The 9,589-nt window shown below is 39.0% G+C and overlaps 1 pseudogene; it reads right to left on the bottom strand.

Annotated features, from left to right (window-relative positions):
- Positions 1–270: 270 nt before the first annotated feature.
- LOC142642439 (receptor-like protein kinase 7) lies at positions 271–4,104 on the bottom strand (annotated as a pseudogene).
- Between the last annotated feature and the right edge of the window lie 5,485 nt (positions 4,105–9,589).

Raw genomic sequence — 9,589 nt, forward strand, 5'->3', positions numbered from 1 at the left:
GAAGCATAAAAATCTATAATGTTGATTATTTCATAGAGAAAAAGCACACCTTGTGTTCAGGTGAAGCTGGGTGCCAGTGTGGAGGACCACTCTCAGTAAGAAGACCCATTGCAAATGGAGAAGCACTAATTACACCAACACCTTTGCTCTTTAAGTAAGGTAGTAAATCCTCCAATGTTGAATCATTAATACTGTGGTGGCAATATGACAAAATTATTACGAAGCGACATATGTAAGCCCTGCACTTATTGTTCCAGCCTCTCTTGTCACCACCTTTTGTCTTTTATTAATCTAATCTACATTATATGCTCAATAATTTTATGCAAAACAAAGTCCGTACCAAGCAAGTGATTCTGGTTTACAAATTATGAACTTTTTGAATAAAGTAGAAGCAGGAAAAAAAAAAAAAAAACCCTTCATGATGTACCTTGCTTAATGCGAGGATGACTATTGCATATAAAATACAATGAAAATATGTACCTCTGTCCCTTCCGCGCAGAGATCAAAATGATAATTCCCTTTTTGCTATGAATTTCTTACCTAGTTTAAGCTCATAAATCTATTTGGACTCAAACTAGATGATGTCCAATGTACTAGACCATTGCTCCAAGGCCTGGCTTTCATTAAGTTTTACTTTCAAATTCAAGAGCTCCAATCTTGCCAGTATTCTTCAGACTCTCATTTGAACCATTTTGGCATTCTTTGTTGACAATAATGTTAGGTAAGTTTACAAGGCTCAGCCTCTTTTAGCATCTGAACTACCATTCTCATGGAGGGCCTTAGACTTGGAAGTTTTGATGTGCAGCGGATTGCTATTCTCATCACCTTGATTGCATCTTCCTTGAGGGCTTCAGAGATGGTTGAGTCTACTAAGTCAAGCACGCTCTCTTTATTACTGATTTTGCTGCGTACCCAGCAGACAATGTCCTTGTTTTCTCCGAACTCAAGGTCAATCGGCCTCTTTCCCGTGACCAGCTCCAATAGGACTACCCCAAAGCTATAGACATCACTCTTCTCATTTACCTTGTATGTGTATGCATATTCTTCACCACCAAAATAAAAAGAAAAACAATCAATTTATATTAACAGCAATTGGGTTAATGCTAGAGCTAATTTGTTTATCGAAATCCCAAATCCTATTAATCATCCCAACTTTGATCCAAAAGTTTTCAAGCCACTAGGATTTCAAGATACAAGAATTAATAGCTAGACTTTGGTATTATTAGTTACCAAGAGAAAGAGGCAAAGAAATATCTTCACACTGCCCAAGAAACTATTGTCTTTTAATATCTATATATATATAAACTGCATTTTCCTAAAAAATAAGCCTGTTTCTTGAGCAATGAGCATTTGTATGTTTTCCTTACTCAGCTTCTTTTGATCACTGTGAAAATGCGACAGAGGGAAACTTACCAGGAGCCATGTATCCAAGTGTCCCAGCAATCGCATGGGTCCAGTCCCCTCCATTAGCCTGCACAATTTTAGCTAACCCAAAATCAGCAATCCTTGGCTTCCAATCCCCATCCAGCAAAATATTGCTGGATTTCACATCACGGTGTATCACTGGTCTATCACACCCATGGTGCAAATACTCCAATCCCCTAGCAGCCCCCAATGCAATCTCATACCTCACCTCCCATCCCATCTCCGTCTTCTTACTACAATTGTGCAGCCGATCCCACAAGCTCCCATTGGGCAAGTACTCATATACCAGAAGACTACTGTCCTCACTTGTGATACTACAATATAGCTTCACCACATTGACGTGCCTCACAGAGCTCAATGTGGCCACCTCAGCCTCATATTCACCCGAATCTGATATCCAAATGTGCTTTACAGCAAGTTCTTTACCATCAGTTAATTCAACCCTGTACACATTCCCTGACCCTCCTTTGCCAATCTGATTCTCATTTTTGATGCCATCAAGGATCTCTTTCTCTGTGAAGGTAAGTATGTGATAGGGCTTCAAATCCCAAGAATTAGGCTTCAATGGGCTATCAAGATTGTTATGTCTTAGTTTGACACATAGGCAACATGCTAGTACAAGAAGCAGAATCACAGCTCCAGCAATTAAACAGGATACCAGTGTCCCGAGTTGGCGCCGTGTGCTGGACCCTGATGAACATGGCTCGAAATGCTTCAAATTCTGACTACATAAGCCTGGATTTCCATTAAAGCTGGTACTGAAGGCTTCGATGGAGAAAAAGTTGGGAATTTGGCCAATCAACTGGTTGTTTGATAGGTCAAGATGGCTTAATCTCAGTGATGACAAACTGGCAGGAATTTGACCAGAAAGTTCATTATTGGATAAGTCCAAGGAATGGAGAGTAGGCAAATGTCCAAGACTTGCTGGAATGTTGCCTGAAAGTTTATTGCCAGACAGGTTTATTTGACGGAGGGAAACACATGAGCCTAATGAGTCCGGTATATAACCAGAGAACATGTTTTCATCTAAATAAATATTTCTTAGTGTCTTCAATCCACCAATTGTTTCTGGGATTTGACCCGAAAATTGATTTGAACTCAGCTTTATTGATACTAATGATGAAGCTTTGGAAATTGCCAACGGCAATTCACCAGAGAAGTGATTGTTATTTAGTAATAATTGTGCAAGAGATTTAGCATTTCCTACATTAGATGCCACAGGACCTTCAAATTGATTCATAGAAAGATCAAATAAGGATAAGTTTGGCAAGCTCCATATCCCAGCCGGAACAACACCCGAAAGAGAATTGTTATTTACTCTTACACGTCTCAAAGACAAGCAATTAGCATACCTTTCTGGAATTCCACCAGTGAACCTGTTCTGCAACACAATCAGGACAATCATCATACCGTTCTTGCACATATCAGGAGGTATCGGACCAGTCAAAAAATTCTCTGCAACATCAATATAAAGAAAGTCCCCCAAAGAGCCAAGCTTTTGAGGTAAAGGACCAGTGAATTTGTTCCTGTACACTGAAAAATTACTGAGGTTCTTGAACTCCCCGAGGTCTTCAGGTACCTCCCCTGTGAACTGGTTCTCATAGAGATGTAAAGAAACAAGGTTTGTCAAGAATCTCACCTCAGAAATAGTGCCTTGGAGTTTATTACGACTCATATCGAGGTTTGCAAGACTAGTAAGATTTCCAAATCCAACTGGGAGCTTCCCTGTCAATGAATTTGAGTAAAGCTCAAGTTGCCAAAGGTTCTTGAGTTTTCCAATATCAGCTGGGATTTCACCAGTCAATTGGTTACAAGAAAGCTCAAGATTTATGAGCTGAGTAAGATTTCCTAGACCCTCTGGAATTTGTCCTGTAAGGCTGCAGTTTGAGAGGTAAAGCCAGTACAATTTCTCAAGCTTAAAGACTTCCACAGGGAAAGTACTTGGTTCAAAGAAATTGTCACCAAGGCTTAAGAAAGTGAGACTCGTAAGATTTTCCAATGATCTCCATGGAAATGGTCCAGAAAACCCGCTGTTGTTCAAATTCAAGAACTCTAGTTTGCCCAAAGGAGACAAGTCTGGGACTTTTCCAGAAAATTTATTCCAACCCATGTCCAGGTGTTGCAAACTAGTACAATTCTTCAAGTCCTCAGTGATGGTACCGTACAAAAAATTGGACGCCAGAGAGAGTTTCTCAAGAGACTGAAGCGAGCATATTGCATCAAATGGGAGAATCCCATGTAGATTTTGCTGGGGGAGATTGATTTCTCTGACAAGTCCATTGGAGTTGCATGCAATCCCAGTGAAATTGCATAAGGAGTTAGCTTGTGTCCATGAACTGAAAACATGATTGGTATCTGGGTTCTGGACAGCAGACTTGAATTGAAGAAGTGAATTAAGCTCACTGGATTTGGAGAATGATATCAGGCTGAGAAAGGATAGAAAGAGAAGCAATAACACCAGCCTCAGCTGGAAAAATTGGTTGGATAACATGGCCAGAATGAATGCTAAGAGGTGGTGGTGGTGGTGATTTTGGTTTGGTCTGTGAGTCAGTGTTATAGTAAGAGGAATGTGGAAACGCAAAAGATACTAGGACGAGGGCGGCTTGAAATTTTGAACATAGTTGAAGTGTCTCATCTCTCATGTGAGTGCGGTTGGAGAGGAGAATTTTGGCACGCAAGGCAAGGTTGGCGTACAGCGTACTTGTGTTTTTATAAAAGGTTGTTGGGACTTTATACCGTATGTCCCGTGATTTTCAGGCATATGTGAAGGATGCTCCGAAAGAAGAGAAAATGACAGAAGAATAGGTTGTGGTTCACTGTTAAACTTGGTTTCGCGGATGATCATTTCAATTTTTACAAGGAAAAATGTTGTTGATGTACACTCCTAATGTTCATAGGCACGATGTGGCATAAAGCGGCGCCATATCCCAAGTCCTAACAATGAATTTAGCATGTAGATTACCAAAAAAAAAAAAAGCACTACTAATAATTTTCCTTTCCTTCATTCTTTCTCAGATTCTCATCCAATTCTGTAGGGAATATACACGAAATTTCAAGATACGTGAGATGCAAAAATAGAGAAAAAAAAAGAAAAAAAAAAAGACTATGTCCACAAGACAATATTTATATGGTTTGACAATTTGACTGCGTCCACGAAATTGCAAGGACTTTACTATTCATAGGGAAAGAAAACAAGATGCGGCAGTGCAATTTTCTCTCTCAAAACAACACACCATACCATTTTTCTATCCTGCACATAGGATTCAAAATAGGCTAAAAACAGTCAAAACAATTTTCCCAATTCACTCTATGGACTAAGCCTCAGAAAAATCCTATTAAAAACCGTAACACTTTTATTTCGGATCGGTTCATAAATCTGGATCAAATACAACTATGCTCCACAAAGCCTAACAATTTCTTCCCTTCCAAAAAAAAAAAAAAAAGCCTTACATGCGAGTTGAGGTCCCTTCTATGACAATGACAGATGGTCAAGATAAGAGTGTGTGGGAGCATTTTCTTACAAAAATTCATTTCTATTTTCCAACTTACATTTTCTATTTTATATAATCACTTTTCAAAATATAACATGTCAAAACAGTAAATGTGAGATTATTTATTTTACATCATTTTTCATTAAAATATCATTTTTTTTTGAATTGTTTATATTTTTTTACATACAACAACCATCATCTTTTTTTTTTCCTTATTCTTGGGATATGTAAAAAATAAAATAAAAAAACAAAATGCAAAATGAACAATATTAGTGTAAATTTATACAGTTATTGTAGTAATAATGTATTTTTACACAATTTTACATAACTCGATGTGAGTGACTTTTGGATTTTTTTTTTTTTTTTAGAACCAAACTAACTATTACACAAACACACACACACACACACACACACACACAATTAATTACACTCTCTCACCAAGCTCAAACACATTACTTAACTCAAAGTATCACTACAAAAAAAAGCCTAACTCTTGTAGTGACTTTTGAACTTGATTAGCTAGAATGTGATCATTTTTCTATTATACAAGCACTAATGCGAGTTCTCTTGACTGTATAGGGATAAGCTTGTGAGAGGATACATGTGTGAGATACTTTACAATTACACCTATTCTATTACACATAATATTTTCTATACAAATAGATAACCCAAACATTCTCCTTCATGATATTTAGTTGAATACCAATATATATATATATATCTAAATGTTGAAGCGTAGCATTTATTGTTGCTACGCTCCTGTTGAATCATATCATCCACTTATTTTTTATCTTTTCTTTTCTCGTTTTAAACTCTTCTTCTCCCAATTCTCAAAAAAAAAAAAAAAAAAAGTCTTCCTCTCCCTATCAGTTCACACTTACTGTTACATTTCTTCCAACTCTTTTCCTCCATTTTTGTCTCTTCATCTCCCCACCACTTTATGCTTTACCATTACACTTCCTTTATCCTTCTATCTTTCTCATATTTTGACTCTTCTTCTTGCTATTTTTTTTTTTTTTTTTGGTTTAAATTTGATATCATTTCTTCCATTCAATCAAAATTTTTCCCACTCAAAAATGTGAGTACTCTCTCTCTCTCTTTGATGTAGAACAAATAGCACATGCCTTCCTAGAGTAGCAAGGGCGCAGGAAGTCACAACGCAAGATCAAAGGGGGTGCCAGTAGGGCCTATTGGGGTGACAATGTCGGAATTGCATGAAATTTGGCAGGTTAAGGGAAACGGTGTTCTAATCCAGATTCATGTTATCATGATCATCGCCAAAAGTTAGGCGAATTCTTTCATTAAGGCCTTGAAAACAATGTTTTCGCTATTTATATTAATATTTATTTTTTCTTAATAACTTTTTGTTTAAAAGTCAGAATAAGGTCGTGTTTGTTTTGGGACGACCTTTAAGGTCAGTAGTTTATGATTCCGCATTCTCAATTTTTCCATTTTTGGTAAATTTCGGTATTTTGACACCTAATTGCATAATTAGTGGGAATTAGAGTTTTTAGATGTTTTTTTTTCTTAGTATTTATATTTTTTGTAACTGTCAGAGGCAAGGGAGACGATTATCAATAAACACAGACTTTTGACAAATTATTTCTTTGGTGGATTCCAGTTCTCTTCTCCTCGTGGATTCAAGGAAACCCCTCGTGGATTCAAGGTTTACTACCAAGAACTGACAGTTTAGTTTATATTCCATTAAGAGAGTATCAGGTGTGCTTTCTTTAGGCTTCCACGACATCAGTTGGTATCAGAGCCTTGACTTACCCTAGTCCGATGGCTAACCGGCGAGACGGTGACCACCACAACATTGACGGCAGTGACGACGTCAACAACCCAGTCCTCACTAGGGCTGAGTTCCTTAATTTTCGTGATGAAAATTAGCAGTTTCGTGATTCAACCCAGTAAACTCTGGACCACATTCAAGAAGCACTTGCCACCTTGCTTAACTGAATTCCTACTCGTGGTGATGAAGAGTGACGTGATAACTGAGCACGTGGCCCTCCCTATCGTGGTCCAAACCAAAACAGGCAGTAAGACTATAACAAAGAGAACAATGAGGACGAGGAGTATGCAGAGTCCTTGGGAATCATCATGGTCCTGCGAGGGATAATGGTCGAGACTATCAAGAATAGAGGGACTATCAGATGAAAGTAGAGTTACCATCCTTTAATGGTAATGTCTTCATTGAAGAGTATTTGGATTGGGTTAGTGAGGTGGAAAAGTGTTTCGATTATATAGGTACTACAGATGACAAATGGGTGTGTTTGGTGGCCTACAAATTGAAGGGAGGAGTATCTACCTGGTGGGATCATGTTCAATTAAATCATACCTGTGAACGAAAGCTTCCAATACGATCATGGAGGAGAATGAAGAGATTAATGGCAGATCGGTTTTTAACACCAGATTACCTACAGGATTTGTTCAAATAGCACCAGGATTGTAGGTAGGGTACTCAAACTGTTAATGAGTACACGAAGGAGTTTGACAGGCTGGTGAATCGCATTGATTTGGAGGAAACTGAAGATCAACGGATATCTAGATTTGTACATAGGTTGCAAATTTCCATCCAAGATTAGGTATCCTTACAAACCTTATATACTTTAAATGAGGCTGTAACCCTATCTAAGAAAATAGAATATCAGCATCTCAGGGCAGGTTCGAAGTTTCCAACCGCAGTTCAGAGTCCTCCAATTCCACTGCCAACAAAGGTAAACAACCTATGTTTAAGCCATGATCACAACCCATGGTTAGGGAGAATAGTGGTGTCAACCAGTCCACAGTGGCAGTAGTAGGTTTCGCATCCCAGCCAATAGCAAACGCCAACCCCTATGCTAGGCCAACTGGGAATAAGTGCTACAGGTGCATCGAACTAGTACTTGCCCTAAGCGAGCCGTAGTGAATCTGGTGGTGGCAGAAGAGGGTGAGACAAAAGGTGAACAGGAGGGTGAAGAGGTGTATAATGATGCTGATCCATACGCTTATGATCCCAATGAGGTCCAAGAAGACGAGGAAGGCATGCCATTACGGAGGTCTTTGGTGATTCAGAGGTTGTTGCTCACACCGAGGGTGAAATACAGTGATCAGCGGAATGAGATCTTCCGAGCACAATGCACCATCAATAAGAGAGTCTGTGATTTGATCATTGACAATGGCAGTATAGAGAACATCGTGTTGGAGAGTTTGGTTACCAAGCTAGGACTGAAAATAGAAAAGCATCCCTCTCTGTACAAGATAGGTTGGATCAAGAAAGGTACGGAAACTCTTGTTAATCAACAATGTCGTGTTACTTTTTCTATGGGTAAATGTTATGTAGATGAAGTAGTGTGTGATGTTGTTGAAATGAATGCATGTTATTTAATATTGGGTAGACCTTGGCAGTATGATGTAGATGCTACACATATGTCTAAGGATAATGTGTATGTATTCTTTAAGAATGGCAGAAAAATTGTCTTTAGTCTTATTAAGGAAGGCAGTGTACCCAAAACTTCTAAAGTGGGGGGGGGGGGGGGAAGCCATCACTTCTCATGGTCAACAATGAGGATGTGTTTCACAGGGACTGTAAGGAGTTGAAATAGGTATATGTTGTAGTGGTGATGGATGGCGAGCCGAAGAAGGTTGCTGAGATAGTTGAGGCAATTCAACCATTAATCAAGGAGTTTGAAAAGTTTTTTCCAGAGGAGCTGCCTGCAAGTTTACCACCAATGCGTGACATCCAGAATTGCATTGATTTAGCTCCTAGAGCTAGTCTACCAAATCTGCCACATTATAGGATAAATCCTTAAGATGGTCAGATACTGCAGGGGCAGGTGGATGAGCTTCTAAGCAACGGGCAGATCAGGGAGAGTATGAGTCCATGTGCAGTACTGGCATTGTTAACACAAGAAAGATGGGAGCTGGGGTATGTGTGTGGATAGTCGAGCCATCAACAAAATCACAGTCAGGTATCGATTTCTTATTCCCCGACTAGATGACATGTTTGATATGCTGAGTGGGTCTAAGTGTTACACCAAGCTAGATCTCAAGAGTGGGTATCACCATATTCGGATCCGACCTGGAGATGAGTGGAAGACAGCTTTTAAGACAAAGAAGGAGTTGTATGAGTGGATGGTGATGCCTTTCGGATTGTCCAATGCTCCTAGCACTTTCATGAGGCTTATGAATCAGGTATGGAAACCATTTATTGGAAAGTTTGTGGTAGTTTATTTTAACGATATCCTGATTTACAGTAAGACAGAAGCAACCCACTCTAATTATGTGTGAGAGGTATTGGTGGTTGCAAGCCAATGAGTTGTATATCAACTTGAAGAAGTGCAACTTCTTAACTGATAAGTTTATGTTCTTAAGGTATGTGGTCAATGTGGATGGGATTCATGTTGATGAGGACAAGGTCCGTACAGTAAAAGAATGGCCAACCCCAAAGACAATGAGTGATATGCAAAGCTTTCATGGGGTAGCAACCTTCTATCAAAGGTTTGTTCAAGATTTCAATAGCATAGTAGCCCCTATTACTGAGTGTTTGAAGAAGGGGAGGTTCTCATGGGGAAAAGAGGCAAAATAGAGCTTTGCCTTAATCAAGGAGAAGTTAAGCACAACCTCGATTTTGGCATTGCCCAACTTTGATAAGGTGTTTCAGGTGAAGTGTGATGCATCTGTGGTCGGGATAG

The sequence above is a fragment of the Castanea sativa genome, chromosome 7, assembly GCF_040712315.1.
Source record: "Castanea sativa cultivar Marrone di Chiusa Pesio chromosome 7, ASM4071231v1".
Classification (NCBI taxonomy): domain Eukaryota; kingdom Viridiplantae; phylum Streptophyta; class Magnoliopsida; order Fagales; family Fagaceae; genus Castanea; species Castanea sativa.